This window comes from Ictidomys tridecemlineatus, chromosome 9 (genome assembly GCF_052094955.1).
Source record: "Ictidomys tridecemlineatus isolate mIctTri1 chromosome 9, mIctTri1.hap1, whole genome shotgun sequence".
Classification (NCBI taxonomy): Eukaryota; Metazoa; Chordata; class Mammalia; order Rodentia; family Sciuridae; genus Ictidomys; species Ictidomys tridecemlineatus.
Window position 1 is genome coordinate 69,126,322 of NC_135485.1, and position 23,906 is coordinate 69,150,227.

Consider the following 23,906-nt stretch of genomic DNA (forward strand, 5'->3'; position numbering starts at 1 on the left):
TATTTCCATGCACATCATGGAGAATGAAGAAATGTGCACCCTTCTTTTCACAACTTATAAAAACCCTAAGTACCAACACTTGGGAGACACATCTTCTGTCTCCCTGTGGCCTTCCAGTTTTGCATAATCTTCAAAGTACCATTAACATGTCAATTTGGTATTTTTAGCCATTTGTCAATATGGCATTGAAGTGGCAAATGAGCTTAAAATTAAGTTTTATTTTATTTGTTTTTAAAAGAATACTGTAGCTTCTTCAACCTACAGATGATTTGTTGATTTCACACCTTCAATAAAGAAAGATTATACTTAGGAATGAAGCACAAAAACAAAGATATTAGAATATTATTAGGTAATTCAGATATTCACTTAACTGTCATTTATCTCTACTATATAAAGACTCACATCTTAATAAAAAAATGGAAGCACACTACTTCTCAAAATCCATCATTTCACATATGAATAAATACAGCAATATGATGATACTTCAGATAAGAGCTGTGTGTTTTTGAGGTTTGATACTGATGATAAGAAGAGCATAAAATAATTTCAGAGTAGAATACAAAAGTAAAAAAAAAATCTTCATATGGTATGTTTACCATTAGAAAACTAACTGAAAAGCATTACTGATTCTGAAAATGAAATAGTTATAAAATTACTTCAAAAATAAGAATACTGATAGTAAGTTCTAGAATTTGGTTTTCTTTTTTTTCTGTGTTTAAGTTTTTTTACTCTCCAAATGTAAAACAATTCTTCAGCTAAAACAGGAATAATGAAACAAAATGGTTTTCAAAAGTACAATAGAAAAATATTGTTCACTGGTTTATTTTTCCAAATGAGCAATAGGCTATTTACAAATAAGCAGATCTCCAATGATGTGTATTAAAATGGCAAGCCTATCAACTGTTTGAAATCTAAATGAAAAAATATTAAGGCACATTTGATCTGTGAGCTAAAAACAAACATTCTGGTGTAATGACAAAGTCATTTCACTTTTGTCCCCAAAACACATGAGCACCAAAATTGTCCAAGAACACTTAATATTTAGTAAAACAGGAATGTGAAAATTAAGAAAGGGGTAAAATCTCTTCAAAAGGAAATCTTTGGAGATCGGTTTACTGCAAATAAAACATACTAACCACACTCCTGGTACACATAAATACTAATACTAACAGGTACTCAAGAAATGGCAGAACTCTAAATAATGGATATTAAATAAATTAAAGGTATTCAGATGTCAAGGATAAAACAAACAGTAATTAAAGAATGAAGTAACCATCTCCACAACAGACAGGACGAAGTGAATGAAACCAAATACACATCCCCCCATGTTTTCATTAGGGTGTTTTTGTTTGTTTAGTTTGCATACATTAGAATTATTACAGTAATTCTTCTTCATCATTCTAAATATTAATACTTCACCCTCTAAAGAGAAGGGTCAGCAAGAGAGAAAATGCCAAACACTTCTCACAATGTGGTGCCAGGCCTGCTCAGGCCATGGCATCCCAGGAACCACCCCAGCTCTGGCTGTGCTGTCCTCACTCCTGTGGCTTGTCAAAGCTACTTGACCTTGATGAGTGGAGTACAGTGTGGGGGAAATAATCAACTTTGGAAAGCTTGGCTGAAGATGCTGATGCTGATGATACAGATATTATCACATTTACTTATTTACAACTGAAACTTGAGATGGCTTTAAAAAAAACGTGTAAAAAAAAAGATAAAAGGTAGAATCTGTGCAAGGTTAACAGTCACAATAGAAAATTTACCATAGTTACAGTGTTTTTTTTTTGTTTGTTATAATAATACTTCATAGGAATGTTCATGTTTTCTGCCATAGGACTACAGAGAAGGGGCCAGGAAAGGAAATATAAAAAAAAAAACATAAAAGGTTTTGTTCATCAGGGATATTTCAAGTCAGAATTAAGCAAGTCTGCTACATAATGTTCAGCAAGAAGGTGTATTCAAAGGCAAACATTGATCACATTTTTGTTCAAAAAGCTCAATCTTAAAGGAGTCCTATGTAAGAAAACCACTTGGAAAATATAACCTTGTAGGGACTTCAAAAACTGATCATACAAAAATTTTTGAAAAATAAATTAGGTAATTAAAAATGTCCCTTCCAGCAGAGCTGGACATTAGGCTGTCCGTGCAGAGCCATTATTATTGCTTTTACTGTAACTTGGATCGTTTTTCTCCAGCCACATTTCAGCTAACTGCTGCGTGGACCCATATGTTGATGCCTTGGACCCCAAGCACATTTTGTATTGTTTGGGATCCAGATTAGGGTCACAGAAGACAGGGTGGTGGATGTGTACCACTTCTACCTCCTGGCTTCTGAACATCTTCAAACCTGCCTGGACAACCTTGTTGAAGAGGTCCACATCCTCCAGCCCCCAGCCTTGGATGGAAACATCGAAGCCACCCACTCGGACAAGATCTCCCTTATAAATACAAGTAATGCCAAACCCATAGTTTCTCCAGAAGCCAGTTTTTTGAGTAAAGGCAAAATGGTTGTCACTGGGAACTTTCCCACTATAAACAATCTTTGGATCATACTGGCTAAAGATGATTGGGAAATATATTTGTTGGCCCAAAACTGTATTTGCTCGACACCGTTGCAGGACTTCGGCAGTAAACACAAGGTCAACATCACAGAAGAAGAGCAAAGATTCATTATTAAACTGTGAAGATCCCACTTCGAGGGCCAGAGCTCTTGAAAACTCTCCAGACACAGGCAAAATCTGCATGACAGCTTTAGGGTACTTAATGCGATAATCTCTCATCAGTTCAACTTGTTTGGCCTTATCAGGGTTGGAATCAGAGTTGAAAAGCAGGACAACAAGTTTGACGTTCTGATTTGGGATGAGACATGTCTTCTCAAAGTTTCCCATAAATCTTACAAACATGTCAAATCGTCCAGACAAAGGGATCAGTATATTTATCTTTTTATCTTTGGGCTCTTTGCGTTCGTTCTTGGACCCAGGGAGCTGGAAGGGAACAAGCTTCTTCAGGGAATTGGAGAGGAAGGATAGGGATCCAGAGTCCTGATTGATTCTATTGGCCAGCTCCTGTGCATCTAGTTCCTCATGCTCCACAAACTGGATCTTGCTGAAAGTCTGCTATAGGTATGCGTGCCTCCTCATGGGAACTGTCATCTTCTTACCTTTGTGCTTCTTGTACAGAAGCAGCAGGTCCAGAATGTATTCTGCCCCGTACATGGGGTTCACACGGCGGTAACCATACTGGATCTCCTTGAAGTCGATGATGCGCCCCGGGGTTTTGGCATTGGCATTGATCATTTCCATCACCTGCATGACGATGTCATCCAAGGCTTCCCTCTGGGCTGAGTCCATTCCTCTCCGGGGGGCTGACCATCGGCAGCTGAATAAAAATACTTCCCAGTCAGAAACTCCCATTCCAGAATCTCTTCTCGTTGGCGGGCCTGAAACCGCATGAAGGAAGGGGGTATTCCCAACTGGAGGTCCTCCTTGTGAATCTCTGTATTACTGTATTTGCTCATCAGGACAATTTCTCGGTGGAGTTGTATTGTGCGATGACACAGCTCAGCAATTTTGCGACTGAGCATGTAACTGTGTAGTCTGTACTGGTAGGGTGGGTTTTTGTTCGGGTGTAACGTGATAGCTCGGTGAATCTTACTGTTGTGGAGATCTCTGATGTACCCCTTCTTGTTCTGTTCATAATTCTCATAAAAAAGTTGCTGCATCTCATAAGACCAAACACACTGTACGCCTGCAAACCTCCGGACACATCTTCCTACTTCCACATCCTCGTGCGTAGTGTACATTTCCCGGAGACACTTGCCAATGTGTGGTACCATTCTCCGAAGCACCTCCCGGCTCATGATCACACCAGGCCCCCCCATGCAGAAGTTTTCACCAGGCTCAAGGGCCAGTTTCCCCATTTCTTCTGTGGTGCCCAGTCCTGTCTGCCCGAGAAACAGGGGCTCACTGCTATTCAAACTCCTCAGGAAACTCTCCAGACGATCTCCTTTGATGTAAACATCATCATCAGCTCTCATAAACCATTCATACTTGTCCAAGTAGTGGTCATGCATGTACTTGAGCATCATAAAAGACTTCTTCTGGGGTGGGTAGGAGTCATCCACGCCCCGTAGTGGCACTATTGGAATTGGTATAGATGTGTCTGAACCCTCACTAGAGAAGAACTCCACTTTCCCAGGAATTGTCTTGGACCATGTTCTGTAGGCAGCCACAGCGCGGGTCTGCAGGCCTTTCTGGGCAGTCATAACTCCCACGAAGAGAAAGTTCCTGTCGCGCGGGCCACCATCCGGGGCAGAGCCGGGCAGCCACAGCTGCGCCCCCCGCGCATTGCCGCGCACTCCACCGGCCTGGGACGCTGCTGCCGCCGCCGCCGCTTGCCCGGGCTGGCAGCCCTCGAGGCTGGTGCGGCGCCGCGGACCCGCTCGCTTCAGCTCAGAAGCACGGGGCAGGACAAGCCGCGAGGCCAGCACGAAGCCCAGCACGAGCCCGAGCAGCACGCTGAGCCAGGCGCGCCGGCCGCGCGCGGCCATTCCGGCGCCACTCCGCCCGCAGGGCCGCTGCCGCCGCCGAGGCTCCCCGCGCCCTCAGCCCGCCGCCCCCGCCTGCGGAGGCCAGCCCGTCCTAGCGCCGCGAGGCCCGGCCCGGGCAGCGCCGCGGCCGCCGCGGGCCCGCCGCGCCCATCGCGGCCCCCGCGGGCCCGCCGCGCCCATCGCGGTCCCCGAGCCGCCCGCAGGCCCCGCGCCGGCGCTTTGTTCCGCACGCCCGCCCCCACCGCCGCGGCCTGCGCCTTTAAGAGGGGACCAAGCCCGAAGCGCGCCGGCGGCGGCTCTTCCCGCTCGCGCGCGGAGGCGCGGGGCCAGCGCGACGGCGATAGCAGTGGCAGGCGGGCCAGAGCCCCTGTTCCGCCCAGCTCTCGTCCTCCGGCTGGCTCTGCTGGGATTGTGCTGCGCCCGCCCCCGTCCTCTTCGTGGCCGACGCCGCCGTCGCAGCTGCACATCCTCTGGCTTAACTCGCCATTGCAACAGAAGCCCCTCACGTCACGCACAGCGCGTTATGAAGCGGTTCCGGCGGCTGCGAACCGTGGCCCCTCTAGAATTTGGTTTTCAATATTCAAAATCTTTCAGCTCATTCAGTAAAGTGATTTGGTAATGAATTTATGCTGAAATGTTTCTGTCATGTTCTCTTTTTTTTTTTCAGGAAAAAATCAAAATTTCATGAATGATAGGGGCCATTCAAAAATAAGCAGGACCCAAAACAGATGGGATCATACAAGAGACTGTATTACTCTTACATTTACCACATACAATCAACATTTTAACCTCTATTATATTTCACAACTTGTTATTAAATTTAAAGCACCTGTGTATGGTGATTTTACTTTCACTCTACAGCCTATGATATTGAATTGAACACTGTAATTTGTCCCATTGGAATAAATCATGCAACTGTCACAGAATCAGGTTAAGTGGTTTATAAGGCATATTGGAACGAGTTAAAAGTCATTTTATATCCATTTAAAAGTTTATTCTTTTGGATGAAGGGGTTCCTGAATGCCTCAGTCATAGTGTGTTGTAAATCAGCTGGATAGTTTGTTGAAGTGTAATTTATTTGGCTTAGGATGAAGCCGCAGAAATTGGTGGGAACTGTCTTTATCCCAGGATGAAGGGTGTCCTCTGAGCTGGGTTGGGAACAGCAGCTTTCACATCACACTCAGAATTCCAAGTAGACAAGGATGACAAGGGCAGGCAGCAGTAAGCCAAGAAAACTTGAAGACAGGGTGGACTTACCTACAAAAGAAAATGAAAAGCATATATGTCATTTCATTGATTGGTCATTATTGTTCATTTAGTCTGCTTGGGGAAGGTATGATTGTGTTGCCCTGAAAACCAAATGTTTTGTTTATTGGTGATTGAAAAGAAAGAAAGATAGAAAGAAGGAAGGAAGGAAGGAAGGAAGGAAGGAAGGAAGGAAGGAAGGAAGGAAGGAAGGAAATAGAGAAAGAGATAGATTTGATCAAGGATTTAGAGACCACATGAACTGTTTTTATAGGTTTAAAGTAGTCATAGAAAATAATAAGATCAAAAATGATTATCCTGTCTCTATGATACAGCAGTCCCAAATTCCTACCAGAAGGCAAAAGGTCAAGAAGTATATATAAGAAATGGGACTGGGGATGTGGCTCAATGGTAGCGCAATTGTCTAGCATGCACAAAGCCCTGGGCTTTGCAAAAACAAAACGACAATAGCAACAACAAAAATAACAAACAAACCTAACAATGTTACCTGGGATAATAATATCAGAGGTGTACTGGATAAATCTTGCATAATTCCATATTTCAATAATTTTAACACATTTAGGTACTCACATAAAGACTTAAGAAAAGCATTTCTAATAACATTAATTTTCTTTATGTTTTTTAGCTAAAGAATAATTGCCCTGATGTATTATTCTCTGAAATAAAAATGAAAATGATTTAATATGCTCTGAACACATATGAATTGATATTGCAATTTGGGTGCCACCTAGAAGGACAACTTCTGTTGTAAGTAAGTTCTTGGCCTATGTGCTTTTGTCTCTAGAACTCCTGACAGAGAAGGTTTACTTTTTGTTTCCATTCTCCACACATTTTAGGAACTAACTTACTGGAAAAAGGGAAGGGCTAAAAACTATAGTCAACAGTTTGCAAAGATGATAATTTCTTTTTCAATTTTTGGAAGTTTACTTTCTAAATTTGAAAACTTAATATCTAAGATTAAAAATGGCCTAAATCAGCCCATTCTTTAAAATATCTCTCTTACATCCAAGACTTAGAGCATTTCTCCTGAATATCTAGGCATTATGATCACATCTGTGGTCCCTCTAAAGAGGAAGAGAATCCTTTCTGCATGCTTGCATTCCACCACTGTCCTGCTGGCTGCTTGGAAAATATAATAGAAAGTATTTTTAGATACAGATAAAGTGATATTGGGAAATAAGGAGGGCAGTGAGGATCAAAAAGTGAGGACAAATTTTTTTTTATTGGTTGTTCACAACATTACAAAGCTCTTGACATATCATATCTATCATATTTCATACATTAGATTGAAGTGGGTTATGAACTCCCAATTTTACCCCAAATGCAGATTGCAGAATCACGTCGGTTACACATCCACAATTTTACATAATGCCCAATTAGTAATTGTTGTATTCTGCTACCTTTCCTATCCCCTACTATCCCCCCTCCCCTCCCCTCCCATCTTCTCTCTCTACCCCATCTACTGTAATTCATTTCTCTCCTTGTTTATTTTTAAGAGCAAGATAAATGGCCCTCCAGCAGCTGCAATATTGCAGATGCTGTGTAACACTATCAATAACAATGAAAACACTAATCCTTACTATGTCAGCCTCTGTTATAGTTCCACAGCAACAAAATAGACTCCCTGTTTGCTCTTCTCTCCCTCCCTCCCTCCCTCCCTCCCTCTCTCTCTCTCTCTCTCTCTCTCTCTCTCTCTCTCTCTCTCTCTCTCTCTCTCTCTCTTTCTCACACACACACACACACACACACACCATGCATATACACACTTTAACATAACAGTCTATTCATTTTATTATCGTCATACTACAGATTTTGTAACTCAGATTCAGGCCAACCACCACTAGAGGCCAGAGACAGGTTTAGACCTCAGATTTGCTTAGCTCCAAACACCGTGTTCTTTCTACCTCTCTGTCACTATCCTGCAGGTAACTTTAGAAAAGGAATACTTTTGGAAATGCATAAGGACACTACACCCTGCTCTTGATGTGTCAAGATAATGTCACAAAAAGGAAAATAAATGCCATATGGGAAAACAGGGATACCTCCTAAGCTGTTTCAGAGAGTTTTTTTGCATTCTTGTAGACCTTTTTTAAAATCTACTTTTGTATATGATTTTAAAAATAGGCTACAATGCACACATCATGTTATTCTGATAAAATGACCAATAACAGACCTCAATTGCATAGTTAAACATTCAGTTTTCAAAGTTTGACCCATATTAAGACCCCTGAAGACCTTTGTCCAAGGATGAGTGCAGGGTTTCTACAATGCTCTATCCTGTGACCACAAATTACATCAGCCATGGGTACCCGTTTATGTGCTTGCTTGAATATGTGGCTTGGCACTGTACAAAAACTATGGCTACAGAAAGAAGTGTAGTCAATTATGGATGCAATTTTGAAATTTTCGTGTTAGTATGAAAACCAAACACAATTTCATAATTTGTGGTTTCAACATCAGGATATTTGATTTATTTAAATAAACTCTTCATGTTTATGTGTGTTATATTTAATTTCTCTAATGGCTCGTGCTTATGTAATTGTGGTCTTCATCTTCAATTCTCTTCTCCATTCCAGCAGAAACTGGAGACTTGATTGAATTACTATTTAAAGTCATTATAAATGTGGGGGTCTATATATTCCTGAGGGATTTTCAATATATTTTGATTATATATCTCACAAAGTATATATTACTGCTATCAAGAATAATTCTAGTACATATATGGTATGTATTAAACATATATTTTGATTTTCATGTATTTGTTCAAAGTTAAATATGAACAAATCATCAGTCATGTGGATCACTTTTTTCCCTAGAAGAAGAAATTTAAAACTAATTTAGAGTACTATTTCATTAGATTTTCATGCTTTTTTTTCTTTCTTTTTCTTTTTTTTTTTTTACCTTCCTTCAGGAAGGGTTTTTTTTTTTTTTTTTTTTTTTGCTAGAGAGGAATACAGATTGAGAGCAGAAATTTCAGTTGAACAATACTTCATTTAAAAGTTAAGTTGTCCTTATGGTAAGTAGAGAACTGCTCTTTTCAGTTTTTAATTATATCTCCTCTCTGAGGCTTAAATTTCATAAACATGATCTAATCCAAGTTGCTACTGCTTGGCTATTGATTATGACATCATATTTAGATTTTTCTTTTTGGAGTATCATTTTTATTTGTTTGTTTGTTTAGAGTTTAAAATTGTTATATTTTTAGTTTATGGACAACTTCAGGAAAGGGACTATCTGACTCCAAATTAATGCAGCTGTGTTAATGAATTTCAAGTCCAGTATATAGAAATTATTCAAACCATGATGCCACATAATTGAATCATGTTTCCTTAGCAAGACAGGACCTCCTCTGATAACTAAGCACAAGGCAGAAGGGAAAACAGCAAGAAGGCAGGGCAATGGGGTCTGAGGAAGAAGGCCTTTAAGGGATACCAGTATGACCTCCATCAAACTTCTAATATTTCTCTGTCTTTGTCTCTCTTTCTTTTTTTATATCATGATCCTCTAACTTATAAAGACAGGGTGTAAGGAGGAGGGTTACCCCTTTCTATGAAAGATTTTTCTCAAGAAATAGTATTTTTTTTTCCTATCAGAGAGATGATAGCCATCACCCACACCATCAGAAGGCATTCATTTTCCTAAGTCCTGGGCTCGCCCAGCTTGCCTTGCAAGGCCGCTTTTGACCCTTCCAAGGTCTTACAATCTCCATGGGCTCAGAGAAGAAAGAATTCTGATAAGATGGCTGACCCCTGTTCTGAGGAGTTTGCTCAGTACAGTCAGGTCTCTTAGGTACACATTGGTAGATGTTTGCCATTGCTAGTTGTTGAGTTCAACAAAACCCCTGCTGGGACAGCAGCAAGCTTAGAAAGGAGAAAGAGCAAACTTTGGGACTGAAAGAGTAAAATTAGCTCAGAGAGGAAAAGAACAAAGCCACAGGTCATGCTCCCTGCCAAGTTGACAGCAGACACTTCAAAGATGACATAGCAGCTATAAAAGGCCATAATGAATTCCTCCTTGAGTGGATAGTGTACAGTTACAATGATGGCCCAGTGATGCTCTACTCTTCCCATTTGTTAGTGGGGATACCCAACTGCTAACCTGCCCTCCCCTCATGACTTCTTCTACTTCTTCTACTTCCACCTCAGAAGCCAAAATTAATCCAGAACTGACTGATACCTTCCTTAGATCCTCCTTAGAATTCTGTTAGCAGGAACTCATATCTTACATAAGGTCCTTCTCCCTCCCATGTGAGTAGGTAATTTGTCAGAGAACAGGCTTGAGCTTGGTCTTGGTTAAGTTTTAACAGAACAGGCTGGCACCCATGAGGATCAATAAGCAAGCAGAGACTTCCCTGGTCTTAGTAGCAGGTATGAGGTTACGCCGGGAGCAGCTTCACGTGGCAGTACAAGTAGAGGGCTCTGAGGCCAGGGGAAGGGAAGTGCAACCCCCGATTTTTGCCTTTTGCTGACTGGACGATGTTGAGTATGTTCTGTAATCTTTGTAAACCTTAGTTCCTTCGACCATAGAATAGGAATAATCATATGTCTCTATGGCTATATTGTGAGAATTGAGAACATATCTACCAAAGGCTTATGTATATACAACATAAACTTTTTCTTCATAAGTAATCACAGTATGTGGAAGCCCATTACTGAAATGGGTGCAGAAGGGATGCTTTATTGAAAGATGGGTCTGAGGACAGGGCACTGCCAAGTTTTTGCCTTCTCTGTGTTTAAGCTTGCAGCTATACTTTTCCCCATCCCCAACTACCCCCTGGAACACAGGGGGCTCTGCTTATCACAGTCTTAAAGCAGAATCTTTCTGTAAAGCACTTCAGCAAATACATGGATAGTAGAAAACTCCAAGTGAGGGAAGGGAATAATAAAAATAGACTGGACTAGACAAAAGGTAATAAAGGGAAAGGAGAAGTAAGGGGAATAAGAAAGACAGTAGAATTAATTGGTCATAATGTTCCTAGCCTTGTATTTGTATATATGACCACATATATGTACATAACTCCACATCATGTATGACCACAAGAGTGGGAACCAAATAGAATAAGTTATACTTTATGTATGTGTATTCTGTCAAAATACTTTCTACTATCATGTATAACTAAAAATAAAAATAATGCGAATAATAAAGAAGAAAACTCTAAGTAAGTGCTAGCTATTCACACTACATCTGAATATGATTATTTCTTGCTCTGGACCTGAACATTTTATTTTTGGAAGAGTAGTTGGATAGAAACCAGAGCAAAACAGCAGCATAAACTGGGCATATTGAACTTTTCTGTAATAGTCTGGATATAGTGTTACCTTCTCTGTGGCATGGTAGTCAGAGATATTTGTTTTTTAAGTAACAGAAATCCAACCAAAGAAAGAAGTGATACTCTGACTTTAGGGATAACTAGAGTCAGGGAACTGAATACATGTAGCTTTCCTCTTTTCTTCCTTCGCATATTGCTCAACATTCTCCAGGAAAATAGACATGTATTCCAAATAGAGATGAGATCCTAACTCACAATTATAGATTCTCAAAAACAAATAAATAGTATTTTTCTTTAGATCCTACCAGAGTGAGAAAACTCTAAAGGAAAAAATGATTTGCAACTTTGAATCACCTCTGCCCTCAGGCTAATAACTGTGGCTTAGTTAGTGGCTATGATTGGACCAGCCTTGAACATGTTCCCATTGCTCAACCAATCACTGTGGTAAAGGAGGCAATGCCACTTAGTAAATTGACAACTTGGTTCTTATCTCAGGAGGACTAGCACATTCCCAAGTGAATAGATTTGGGAGTAAAAGAGGGTTTCTGGGGCAAAAAAAAAAAAAGAGAATATACTTCAACCCAAAGTGTAAATGCACAATGAGAATTGAAGGATATGAAAAACAACAACCCCCAGGGAGAAAAGGAGGACAATGGGCTCTGGACTTTCACAATTTCCCTTTTCTACAACTATCCCCCCCCCCGCCCCCCAACTGCCCAACTCACCCATTCTGCTATGACTCAGTCTCACTGAACCCTATAAAACTCAGACCCCTATTGTAACCAGTTGCCAATTTCTTCTCGAAAATGTGCCCTTCTGCTGCTTGATAAAGCATTGCTGATCTGTTGAAATTTATCTCCATTTCTTTTCTTTCTCTTTTATTTGCTTTCATTTAGTGCCGAAAACTGGGAAGGGGTTTGAGGCTATCTACACCTCCCCATTAATGAACCTCCACCATCTTTTCTATCTTCTCATCTGATTTCTATTTCTCTCCTTCCTTCTGATAGAAGGATCCCCTTTGCAACTCCAAGTCCACTAAAGCTCAATGGCAGCAGATATATGTCCCCAAACCAATTCCATTCTTGGGCTAGGGTTTTGCTGCCTCATTGCCACATGGACAGAGCAAGGACCTGTATAGCATTCGTTATTGGTGTTGGAGGCATCCTCCTTCTAATCTTCTTCTCTCCAATCCCTACCTTAATTTAGACCTCTGGATTAGAGGCCGCTGTTTGCCATTTTGCTTTTGTATGCAACACACCAACCTCCTCATTCTTCGGAGAGGTAAGATCCCTTTCAGTCTCCTGCAGAAGCACCCTGTCCAAGACCCTCCACCTTTCTGGACCCTGGAGGTCCCTCACTACTCAGATTCTAGAAGGGATGCCCTCTCATTCTCTGGTGAAATTCTGTCTAGTGACAGGAGACATCAAAGGACACTTTGATCTCAATCACCACCCCAAACAGACCTCTCCCACATGGGAGCTTCCATGTACTGGACTCTCCCTTAGGTTGTCTCAAAAATAATTTTAAGAACCTTAAAATTTGATGCCTTATTAGGCTTAGTACTTAGATCTGGCCACAATATAAATCAGACAACCTGCATCAGTGGCCTGAATTTGGGAACTTTGACTCCAAAATCCTCCAAAACTTAAACAATTTCCTTGAATGAAATGGCAAATGGCCTGAGGCTTACCTCCAAGCTTTCTTTGACCTTCACTCAAGGCCCTCATTATGCCAACCAATTCTCACTGTGTCCCTGCTCCATAAGCCCTTTAGATCAGATCCTGATCCCCAGCCCTCTTCTTCATTTACTGCCCTGAAATAGCAGATGAACCCTCACCAAAAGTAAAGCGGGAGGCTATAAAGGAAAGTTTCATAGAGAGGAGTGCCTGATTACCACCAAAAGAGACTGTCAGAGTCACAAGCGTTTTTTTTTTTTTTTTCTGCGTCAATTTGAAACCTACAAATCTTCCTAACCTCCTACATAAGCAGGCTTTATCTGTGTTTCTCTATTTGCCAGTATGATTATCTAGCCCCAATATTTATCCCTCATATTAGTCTGAAAATATGTAATATGGCACATAAAATTCCTAACTTCACTATGAAAGCTCTAATTGACACAGATAAAAGGATCTCTACTAAACACAGAGATAATGCCAAAAGTAAGGGATTTTACAAAAATCAAATGGCATTAGGCATTCCTTCATCATTGCCACATGGACAGAGCAAGGACCTGTATAGTGTCCGTTATTTGTGTTGGAGGCATCTTCTTCTAATCCTCTCCTCTCCAATTCCTACCTTAATTTAGACCTCTGCTCCATAAGCCCCCTAGATCAGATCCTGATCCCCATTCCTCTTCTTAACTGCAGCTCAAGAAAACATCTGTGACATTAAAAATGCTAAATTTTATATATAATAATTTTATCAAATGGGCCCACTGTGCTGACTCCCACATGATTTCTTTTCCAAGAAGCAATTTACCTGCAACCCTGCCTGGCCTCCTGTGGACAAGATATGTCACTTCCTTGGCAAACTACCTTACTATAGAGGAAATACAGGCCCAAAATAATGTTGATAAGGGATGGGTTGGATCCCCCTTCACCCAGGTGTTGGGAATGCTGGTCCAGCATTGCTTCAGTTTCTTTTCTGTGGGAGAAATTTGGTGCCTGGGGCAGAGAACAGCTTGAGACAACTGAAGTCAGCTGGCTGGGGCCACTCCCCAGTGCTGCATGAAGCTATCATGTACTGAGTTTGACCCCTATAGCCCCCAGGGGTGCCAAATATCAACCACTATCTGTCTCTGTTTCTGACTGACTTGGCCTGATGCTGGAGGGCACTCTTACCCAATGAATTTGGGATTCTGAGATGAAATCTCGGTCTGATCTGAGGTCTCTGGGAAAGTGGTGACCCACTAATCCTCAAAGCATGAGTCAGGCAATCTCTCCTTCTTCAAATGCTTCAACCCCATTTCTGTCCATACTGTTTGCCTCTTAAACAAGGACTCATGATTTAAAATTAGACTACCTTCTCTAGACTCTCACAAGACACATTTGATTCTGTACTCCCCTTTTCCGGCAGGAAAAAGACCAGAAAATCTGTCTCACTTAATCACATTAAAACTACCCCTTATCTGTCCTAGTTCAATAATCCAAATTATTTATTTTCTCTAGTGGAGATATCACCCAGAACACTAATAGGCTTGCCTCCCACTTCAATTGAGGAGCATAATATGATATCATGGTCCTATGAGTATGAGGACCCCAAAGGACAAAGAGAATATGTAAGAAATGTTAAGGGCACAACGAGATGACAAAAATCCTCCCTTGAAACCAAGAAGTTAGTATTCTCCATTTTGAGTGAAGCCCCAGCCAGAGGTCATGGAAGGAAAGGCAGAAACTGCTGAATTTTCTTTATCCAAATGTAGCCAGTTGGGGAAATGAAAAATGGTTAAAATGCCCTATGGATGAGGCCTTGCTCAAAACAGCAGCTTCCTTTACTTCTTAGCTGCTGCCAGATCTCTATCTCTCCATGGATTACAGAGCCTGCAGAGCCTGCAAGATTTACAAGGCTTTCAGAGAACTGGTTGAGATCAAAGGGTGAAAAATGCCACCTTTAAATCCAAGCTGCTTATGGGACCTAAATGTCTGGCTATGTATCTCTTAGCAGTGTACCACACTGCTTTCTTAACAAGTTCCTCCCTAAACACTACAGCACAAGAAGGGAAGATAGAAGATACAAGTCTTCTGTACCTTGAAATTTTTTACCTAAGCATTTCAGAGCTCTCACTCTTTCAACATCTGAACTGACTCTAGTTTGAACCAAAAGTGCACTCTGATCTGATAAAGATGTTCAGTTTGTTGCTTTACTAATTACTGCCACTTTTTTAGAACTCCTGTTTTAAAAAATTCTATTTTTTTTAGTTCATGGTTTTATGGTGAATTCACATTTAATCCTGTATACCTAATTTAAAATATTTTCTGATCAGTCTTTTTTAATCTAATTACAGAGGTTTTTACACTGTGTTTGTTTAGAGGCCAAAATTTCAAGGGTAAGCTCTCAAATACATTGGAGAATCTCCTTTTACAACATCCTAAAAAAGGACATGGACATGGTGATGTTGGAAATAAATCTGGTGGTCCCTGAGGAAAAGTGGCCACCTGATCTAAGTATCAATCAGGGCTGTTAGACTTTACACCAAGCATTTTCAATTTCATAGGTTTCTGTGATTAATCATAATGTAAAAGTCTAATGAAGTACATTTTAATTTATAGCAGGTTAATTTTAATAGAGGCTTTAATAAACATCTGTAACATTGCCTTCTACCTGTAGAGATCTACCTGCAGCTACAAGATTGTTTCCTGGCTGATTTACGTTTGTGTGCACACCTGTGTATTGTGTTGTGTCTACATATCTGATTATGTCCATATATCATGTACATGGTATCAAAATTGGCATATAGATAAATGAGTGCTCATAAATTAAAATTTAAAAGAGAAATGGATCCAAATACCTTTCAGTTCATGAGAGTTAAAAATTTAATTTAAATTAGATAAACAGATGAGAAAAAAATATGTCTTTAAAATTACTAACTCATAGGTTTTCTAGATGGTCAGAAAATTAACAGAGTATTGGTTTCTATAAAATATCTAGAATGCAATATCCATTGTTTCTAGGATTTTTCTTCAACAGGAAAGAGATAGATAATACTCTTAACAACACTTGTCTGATATCTTGGTTTTTACAGTTAAAAATGAGTAAATTATATTTAACATCAATATCAATGTGATTGTTCATAAGTATATTAGAGGAGATATCTGATTAATTTATGCTAAAAAGCATTAACTGCTAAATATAAAATCAAGTACTTTTGATTTTTCAAATTCTATAAGGTAATATATTTAAACATTAGATGTGTTTTATAAATTGCTACATGAAAAAAAGAGTTTAAGATTTATTTGTTTCTTGTTCTTCACTAAAGCAAGATTGCTAAGAGTTAAAATTCTAACAGGTGCAATTTTATATGAAAAGAGTCCAAAACTTTTCAGCTGTGTTTCAATTAATGTATTGTAAATAACATAAAGTATGTAATCTTATTAAGAGGAATAATTGGAAAAATTCAGGAATTTCATAAGGAAGGCTTTTTCCTAAGGTCAACTATTAATGTACTAGTGATATAAATCAAAGTTTAATCCTTTATAGGTTGAAGTAACAAGGATTTCTTAAAACATTAATCTGATTTTATCTATCAAGATAATGTCTCATGTCTGTTAAGTTTTATTTAGAAAAACTTGTCTTAATAAAATTACAGTTTGTACAACTCTGATTAAACAACAATTGTTATTTTAGAGTATTACATTGCACTATAGATTCTGAATTTTCCTAAATGTATTTATATCTTCCAAGCATACTAGTCATTAAAATATAAGGTGTAGAAGAACATTTTGCCAATTTGGTTCTTTTCAAACCAGAGTTTAAAGTAAATTTTTGGGATTATAAAAATTCTGTTTCTTGGCAGGCATGGTGATGCATGTCTGCAATCCCAGTGGTTGGGAAGTTGAGGCAGGAAAATCGTGAGTTCAAAGCCAGCTTTAGCAATGACAAAGGACTAAGCAACTCAATGAGACCCTGTCTCTAAATAAAATACAAAATATGGCTGGTGATGTGGCTCAGTGGTTGAGTGTCTCTGAGTTCAATCCCTGGTATCCACCCTCCCACAACAAAAATTGTGTTTCTTAGTTCATAGCTATTATACACACTAATATGTTTTACTCTTGTTAATTTCATTTTGTATTTTCCTTCTAAACTTTAACCAGTATCTGTTAGTCCCTTACAAAAGAACAACTGGTAATATAACAACCTGAACTATTTTGAGATAATAGACCATCATGTATAGGACAGACAGATGTAAGGCTAACTTCTAGCACTAATACTTATCCCAATTAAATAGAATGGGTAAATAACTGTAAAGTTACAGACATTAAAGGTAAAACTCAGTACTCTTACTGTAAGACTGGTGAAACTGGCTTGCTGTATATTCAGGACCCAAACTCAGAGACTAAAATTAAGGAATAAAATGGCCAAGAGAGAAAATAGCCAATACTTGGCTCTTGCCCTCTGAGATCAGCTTGACTCCAGGGAAAAAGGGAAATTCTCTAGGGTTTTTTAGCTCATGGCCACATAATCTCCTGATCAGGGAGAGTAATAAGACCCTGTAGAAGAGAAAGCTGACTGATGCACATGCTGCAAAGGGGAGGGTCATTGGAGGAGGTGTTATCCCTGATGCTTCTAAGGGAAGCCACATGGTCAAAGAGACTCTGACCTACCCAGGCAGATGGCACTTTAGTGGAACTTAGAGTTTGCTCACAAGTTCCAAAGAGTGATCTCAGCTGGCTCTTAACAACAGATAGGAATAAGGTCAATTTGACCAGCTTGGTCTTAAATACCTAAATAGTTATCACCAAAGTATAGCCATACCTGGGTATTTAAAATAAAAGACTATTATTATTTTAATTGAACCTAAGATGTATACTTGTGTCAGCCCCACAGCCCTACCTACCAAAAATTCGACTGGCCTCTGTACCTTGGTCATCCTTACTCCTCAATTTGCATTTTACCTAACAACCAAAGTTTACCTATCTTAATAAGGGCGCACACCAGGCTCAAGAAATCCCTCCAGTTTATTCCTTTACTCACAGGGCTAGAGTTATCTGCTGTGACTGGCATAGGAACAGCAGGATTAAGATCATAAATTCATTACTATGAAAAGTTATCAGACCAGGTTATTAAAGAGTTTCAACAGGTTGTTGACTCGGTACTGAAGTAGCTGATTCCTGGTAGTCCTCATTGGGGGATCAAAAATGACAGACTTCCTGATTATGCTCCCTTATATACCCCTTAATATTCACCTTTTTCATAATAAACTTTCTTCCCTGTATTCTTAATGTTCCTTTATTCTTAACAGCTTCTTTAGCTCAAAATGCCTCCCAGGAACATGTTAAAGCCACTGTCCTCCTGTGTTTACATTGTGATTCTCTGAAACCACAGAAAGGGGAATTCACCTACAATGACCTCTAGGCTCCTTCCATATATGGTCCTTTTCAGCCTCAACCCTGGGACCTCTGTCTTCTCCCTCAGAACTCTGAAAGTGGAGGTCTCCATACTTTGCCCCTTTTCAGCAGGAAGCAGCCAGACATGATATTGATACACCTATTCAGTATCCCCTTTCAGAGTCTGTAATGAAGAATATGGGAAACAGCAACCACCAGGGAGAAAAGGAGAACAACTCCCAGGGAAAAAAGGAAAACTATGGGCCATGGACTTTCACAATTTCCTGTATCTACAACAGTTCATCCTGACTACTCAATGGACACATTCTGCTATGATTCGGTTACACTGAATCTTATAAAACTCAACTGCCTGTTATAATCAGTTGCTATTTTCCTCTCTAAAATGTGCCCTTCTGTTGCTTAATAAAGCATTGCTGATCTGTTGAGGTCTGTCTCTGTTTTTTTTTTTGTTTGTTTGTTTGTTTCTTTCTTTCTTTCTCTTTCATTTGCTTTCAAGTCACTGAAAGCTACATGGGATAATCAGTGTTCCAAAGTTGTTGATCAGTAACCCTTCTGTCAAAGAGCATGTCACAAGAGAAAGGACCTGTCCACAAATTTGGAAAGTGTGTTTTGTGACAAAGTTGTGGTAAAACATAAAAGTATGTTGCAGGGAATTACACACTTGAGTTATTCACAGGCTCTCTAACTGGCCTTGTCAACATTCACCTACTTTTCAACTGCTTGAGGCTAATCAAGATAACAGTGAGTGATTTATTTAGCTACAGAAAACTTCAGCATTTCAAATAAACTAGAGTCATTTCATGAGAAACCACCGAGATTCACCCAGGACTGGTGCAGCATTAGAAACTGTCAGCATTTATGACCTTATTTATTTTCAGAGGAGTTTTTCACTTTACAAACTCAATCACTCAAAAAATTTATTCTGAAAAAAAACCAAACAGCTAAAAATGCTTAAGAGCTCTGTTTTGAAATTTAGCTCAACAAGTTGGGAATTTCTGGGTCATTCACCAGATGTACCCTTCAGAAAATTATTAAATTTTATCTGTTCTCTACTGGGTCACAGTAGGGATTAGGTAAGGAAATTAATTAGGTATATAATATAATTACTTAATTTTTTTGTGGTAGAAAAGAATAGAAACAAATATTAAAGGAGGCAGAACTGTGTCTAAATTTGAGACCATGAAGCCTATGAGATGATGCAGTCTTCTGACAAAGGCAATTTTTAAAAATTCATGCAGCCCAATATTCTTACAGAATTTAACACTTGATAAATTTGAAGCCATTGAGACAAAAACAAATATTTAAAAATGTACCTTAATCACAGGGATTTCACAAAATATCTGGGACAATACAATCTTAGACTTATTATTATTTGACAGATTTTTAAAAGAATTTCTCTTATCTTTGTTTCTTTGTTTTTATACATTTTCTCCTGCAGTATTTTCTTCCCAGGTGCATATGCCATTATTCATCTTGGCTAATCTCTACCAACATCACAAGCATACAGTAGACCTGAAATATAAGACTTACTCACAAAGTAGAAAATTTTCTTGCCTGAAAACTGGGAAAGAATTGATGGTAAAATTCCTGTAGTTCAGGAAGACTATTGTTAAAATTTCTTTTAGATCATTACCAAAATTGCTTTTTTATACATGTTCTATGCTTATTAAGAATTAAAGAATTTTTGAGGAAATGTTTTTAACATTCTCATCCCCTCCCCACACACACACACACACATCAAGTTGGTGGAGTGGTGGTTATGTTAATTAGTTTGACTAAATCTTTCCATAATGTGTTCATAAATCAAAACATCCCATTGCATTCCATAAATATGCATTACTATTATTTACTAATTATATATGACTAAAATAAAATAGTTAAAAATTAAAGGTGACTTTTTTAGGAAATTAGTTAGATTTGCTTTAAACAATTCTTTTGAGGAACACATCCATACCATTTTCAATTTTGAATCAATTATTATGAGTACTAACTTTCTGATTTTAACAAAATGAAGTAATAGATATTTACCCTAGTTGGTTTTAAGAATTTCTAGAACAGAAACCAAAAAGAAATCAGAAAATAAAATTAATTTGTAGTTTTAGGTAGAGCAGGATTTTTTGTATATTTGATGTTTTTCTTGTCTTTATTTTGCCTTCAGATATATATTTAAGTACAGTATCTGTTTATCACCCTGCTTATTTTGATTTTGTTGATTTTATCTTCTTATGCCTCTTTGAGACGGCATTATTAATATTAAGCTGCACAGAAAAAAGGCAGCCTAAGGCCTGCTTCTAGTTCTATCAAATAATTGGTTATATAACTCGTAAAAATAATTATTTGGGCTCAAATCATGGTTCTGACCCTGTCATGATCTTTGGCTATTTTATGTCTCAAACATGTGGACTTTCCTTCTATAAAATATAGGGATCAGTGTGTTAGTCTTAAGGTTCCTACTAAGGCAGGATCCTGAGTCTAAGCAAACCATAATGTAGTTTAGAATGTAGAGTATTGAGCCATGAAATCTGCAAACACACTTGTCATAGTTCTCCTTATTTATGATAATCAAAGTTGATATTAGTTTATAAATATTCATTAAAAGCTTGGTCATATAAGTACCAGTGGTTTGGTGGGTTGTTTCAATCAAGTCAAACCCACTAATTTTGCTGCTTCTACTTGTTTGGCAATTATGAACCGCTATGCCAAGCAAAATAGATCTTTTTTTCTATTTTTGGCAGAGGTTCATGGTTGGCTGGCAGCTGGTCCTGGCAGTTCTGTTTGTTCCTCACTGTTGATTCTGGCCCTTTTCCTGTCAGAGAATGCCAGATTGCTAGGATACATTTCCTCTTTGATAATAGAGTGAGCATTAGCAATAGATGACTACCAATTATTTGCTGGGAAACATAAAAGCAACTTATAACTACCTCCTTGCCAATAAGCACATGCTTCAAAACCCAACTTTTGTTTTTTTTGGGGGGGGGAGAGGTAAGAAAATAATTATGAAAACTTTTAAAATTGGCTTATATACTTCTTTGGAAATGCAAGGTGGCATTTTCATAAGGGCATGAACTTTGGGGTGAGACAGAATGCAATTTGAATATCATAACCACTCACTTGAGGGTGTGACCCCTCAGAGGCACTTACCCACCTCTCTGATTTCCATTTCCTTACCTTTAAAATGGGGAGGGTATACTTATACAGTAGGATGTTATAAGAATTAAATTTGAAAAATATGAGAAATGCACAGTAAAGACCATCTGTTAATTATGAAGTTGAAAATAATTGTCCATTTACAAATTATTATTTAGTGAGTATTTAGTGATAAAATGTAAGCATGGAGTGAGACAAAAGAGACCCGGTCTCTGCATCCTGTTCTACAGAATTCTTACACAGCATACATATGGGTTTTATGGATTTGTTTCATTTTCAACTTACACGAAATCTATAGCAATGGTATTCAATTTCTTTATAACAACCAGAGCAAGTTTATTAGATAATCTTTGCATATAGGTATGAAAATAGCTGTTTGAAAGAACATTCTCCACAATAGGTAGCCTGAACTTTATGGAATATATCAAATTACCAACAGGATTACTTTCTCTTAAATTCTATTGAAGTTAGAGAGCCTGGAAACTTCAGATGCTCATTTGATTTTTCCATGTTTATTTTTAAAACTAATAAATTATTCTTCTGCAGCCTCTACCTTGCCTTCATCTAATTAGTATTGAGGCACAGGGAAAAGTAAAGTCAGAAAGAAGATTCAAGAATTGATGTAAGCGTATCTAAACTAAAGAAATTCAAACTAAAGGGAACAGATATGTCTTCTCACATAGCCCACAGAATTCCTCTCAGTTCTTTTATACAAATTTGACTAGATGATATTTTGGTGATTTTAATTCCCATGTTCAAGCCCACAGTGGGGCATAAAATTTACTTCTAGATGAGACAATGGAAACTTTGGGGTCACACTATCATGAAGCTGGATGTCATGACTACTCATTCATAGACAGTCTAGCATTGTATGAAATTCCTAAAATTATAGGAAAGATGCAATATGTTTTGGAGATACATACTTGAACACCTAATACCTTATCCATATTTGTGAGAGAATTCTTCCTCAATTCTAGGAAAAAGTATGTATGTGGCCTAAAAGAATAGTAGCTCCTTGAGGAAGGTGAGAGCTGTGGAATACACAGAAAAACTGTTCCAAGTGGAAGCAGTATTCAGATTCATGTGGCTCCTTATTTAGCAGCCACTATCCAAGTGGTTGTCTTACTTGGAAGTGATTCTGATCTCACATATCTGGTTTTATCTAAATATAGATACAGGTTATATCAAAAATTTATACTGTACCTCTGTTTTTCTTTGTAAAATAGAATCTCCACCTGACAATGAGGAAACCTCCAAAATTTAAATATACTGGGAATGGTGATAGTAGAATGAAAAAAGGAGATTTCTTTAACTGTATTTCACTTAAGTTTTCTGGACAGTCTGACCCATAACATGGCATTATTAAATACTGGTTCAATGTGCTCCTTTAATTTTTATCACTTAGTAAGTTCTACTCTGTTCAGGACACTTTGAACATGTTATTTAACTAGTAAAATGCACAATTATGTATCCTTATTTTTATTTATAGAGGCTCACCTATGTCCACCTGGCAGAAGGCAAAAATGGGTACTCCACTCAAACCACAGTCTAACCTACTGCCCTTTTTGGTCTATCCCATGGCTGCTTCCTGAACATCTCCTAATATTGTTAGATAATGCAGTGATCCCACCTCAAAGTAATGATTTGCAAGTTGGAGATTATTGCAGGTATTTAAAAACTTCTATTGCTACAGAAGCCAAGAATCCTATTCTCCCACTGGTTCCAAATGGTGATTAAGAGACATGACTACCTTGGAAACTTTCCCAGGTCTTAAACTAGAGCAAAAAGTCCCATTTGATTTCTCTTGATTTATCTTTTGATTTGGGGCTATGACAAATGAATGACTCACCTGTTTAACATAGTATCTTGGTACACATGACTTTCTTTCTTACTATGATCCTGAACTTATTTGTTATACTGGAGCCTCACTGCAGGATTAAGCTATCAAAAAGATCAGTGCCTCTCTGTCTCCACCCCCACATACGAAGTTTTTATAAGAAATTGTCTAAATCTATGAATCCCTGGTATCTTAAATGGATCACAACAATGTAGGGTTCTCTTTGCACTACAGGAGAAACAATTTCTAAGATGTTCTGAAAAGGATCAGAAATGTGTAAGGAGTTACTGGCAAAACTGAACACTGACTATTCCAAAGAATGTCTAAGAGCAGTGCTTATTCATTTTCTCATCCAGATAGTATAAAATAATTGTAATCTCTTCAGGTTGTATCTGCACAAAATTTCCTTCTTTTTTTAAAAAAAAAAAAAATATATATATATATATATATATATATATATATATATATATATATATATATATATACTCTTGAGAATTGCTTTTCCCAAAAGACTACTTCTTATTCATAGTTTTATGGTATTGGGACCTGAAATATAAAGTGGTGTTCAAATTCTTTTTGAGTTCAAAAAAATGAATATATATATAAAAGTTTAACTTTCATCACTCTGCAAAGAGTTTACAAAATCAACAGAGTAGTTACTTCTTTCCAACCACCAGAAACTCTGGGAAATTTTTTAAGAAATCATTTTGTTTTTGTTGAGCAAGTCAATTCCCACACAGAGGATGAGAATTGAGACCCTTGTCAATACCAGCA

The 23,906-nt window shown here is 38.4% G+C and overlaps 1 long non-coding RNA gene and 1 pseudogene across 1 annotated transcript in view; both read right to left on the minus strand.

Annotated features, from left to right (window-relative positions):
• Positions 1–783: 783 nt before the first annotated feature.
• LOC144366779 (chondroitin sulfate synthase 1 pseudogene) lies at positions 784–4,549 on the minus strand (annotated as a pseudogene).
• Positions 4,550–5,113: 564 nt separating this feature from the next.
• The window catches only part of LOC144366520 (uncharacterized), a 37,331-nt gene continuing 18,538 nt past the window's right edge, over positions 5,114–23,906 (minus strand). The window contains exon 3 of the long non-coding RNA XR_013425579.1: positions 5,114–5,806. This is a non-coding gene — a long non-coding RNA (uncharacterized LOC144366520). The remainder of the gene's footprint in view (positions 5,807–23,906) is intronic.